Here is a 2259-nt window from a genome sequence, read left to right on the forward strand (position 1 = left end):
GTAATACCATATATCATTGTATTGGTGGACCTACGGTATATAGAAATGTAAAAAGCTTCACAGTAAAAGCACAGAGGGGACTGCGAACAAAGCTGCAGTGGAGCTTAGCAGGTGGCAGCCCAAATCCATGGAAATAAATGAAGAGAATCAGAAATGGGAAATTAAAATGTTAATGTAATAAACTCTATAAATATATACTTTCAGCTCCTTAAAAAAGACATAAGATTATGTAAAGCAGTGTATTGATCCATTTGTAACATATGGAAACACAATATGTGGAAGAGTAGTGCACACATACACACAAAGAAGAGAGTAGCTCTATATTAAAGTTTCTATATCTGACTAGAATTAACTAGTATAAATCTGAAGTAGATTTTACAAGCTAAGATGAATATTGTAAGCCCTAAAGCAAGCACTAAGAAAAGAACTTACATAGTAAAAAAGCATTAAAAAGATTAAACTGTCACACTAGAATATATTCACTAAATGCAAAAGGAAGAACTGTGGTACAAAAAGACAAACAGATAAAAATTAACAAAAATCAAAACTGCAGATATAAATGTAACCATGCCGATAATGCGTTAAACAACCCAAACTAAGGCAGAGACTGTCAGAATGAATTTTTTCTTTAAAAAAATAAAAAAGATCTAACTATATCTTTTTATAGGAGATACTTAATTTTTACAATTTATTTTATTTATTTATTTGAGATGGAGTTTCGCTCTTGTTGCCGAGGCTGGAGCGCAATGGCGCAATCTCGGCTTACTGCAACTTCTGTCTCCTGGGTTCAAGCAATTCTCCTGCCTCAGCCTCCCGAGTAGCTGAGATTACAGGCATGCGCCACCATGTCCGGCTAATTTTATATTTTTCTTTTTTAGTAGAGACAGGGTTTCTCCATGTTGGTCAGACTGGTCTTGAACTCCCGAACTCAGGTGATCCACCCGCCTCGGCCTCCCAAAGTGCTGGGATTACAGGTGTGACCCACCGCACCTGGCCAGGAAATACTTTAGATTCAAAGATGCAAATATGTTGAAAGTTAGGGGTGGAGAAACATGCCATGATAACTGCATGAGCTGAAGTAGCTATACAAATATCAGCCTAAAGAAATCTTAAAACAAAAGTTTTACCACAGATAAAGAGGGATATTTTAGAATGATAAAAGTTTAGATCTCTCCAGACAATATAACAATTATAAACATATGTGCACCTACTAACAGAACCCAAAATACATGAAGCCAAAACAGAATTGATGGGAGAAACAAACAATGTAACAACAATATTTGGAGATCACTCTTTCATTCATTGATAGAGCAACTAGGCAGAAAATTGGAAGACTTGAACAGCACTGCAAATCCTTTAGACCTAACAGACATCTGTAGGATGCTCCACCAAACAGAAGTAGAATACACATTTTTCTCAATTGCATATGAAATGTAGTCCAAGGGCCAGGTGTGGTGGCTCATGCCTGTAATCCCAGCACTTTGGGAGGCCAAGGTAGATGGATCACGAGGTCAGGAGATCGAGACCATCCTGGCCAACATGGTGAAACCCTGTCTTTACTAAAAATTAGCTGGGCATGGTGGCGTGTAATCCAAGCTACTTGGGAGGCTGACACTGGAGAATCACTTGAACCCAGGAGGTGGAGGTTGCTGTGAGCTGAGATCGTGCCACTGCACTCCAGCCTGGCAACAGAGTGAGACTCTGTCTCAAAAGAAAAGAAAAGAAATATAGTCCATGTACTAGGCCATAAAACCAGCCCCCAGGCCTGGCGTGGTGGCTCACGTCTGTAATCCCAGCACTTTGGGAGGCTGAGGCAGGCAGATCACGAGGTCAGGAGATCGAGACCAGCCTGGCTAACATGGTGAAACCCCGTCTCTACTAAAAATACAAAAATTAGCCAGGGATGGTGGCATGTGCCTGTAGTCCCAGCTACTCAGGAGGCTGAGGCAGGAGAATTGCTTGAACCCAAGGAGGCGGAGGTTGCAGTGAGCTGAGATTGTGCCACTGCACTCCAGCCCAGGCAACAGAGCAAGAGTCCGTCTCAAAAGAAACAAAAACAAACAAAAAAAAAACACGTTCAAATAAAATCATGTATCTGATAAAGAATTTGTATCCAGAAAATAATAAATGATCCTTACAGGCCAAGTGTGGTGGCTCATGTTTGTAATCCCAGTACTTGGAGAGGCCAAGGCAGGAGGATCACTTGAGCCTAGGAGTTTGAGACCAGCCTGGGCAACCTAGCAAGACCCCATCTCAAAA

The sequence above is a fragment of the Mandrillus leucophaeus genome, unplaced genomic scaffold, assembly GCF_000951045.1.
Source record: "Mandrillus leucophaeus isolate KB7577 unplaced genomic scaffold, Mleu.le_1.0 Scaffold779, whole genome shotgun sequence".
Lineage (NCBI taxonomy): Eukaryota > Metazoa > Chordata > Mammalia > Primates > Cercopithecidae > Mandrillus > Mandrillus leucophaeus.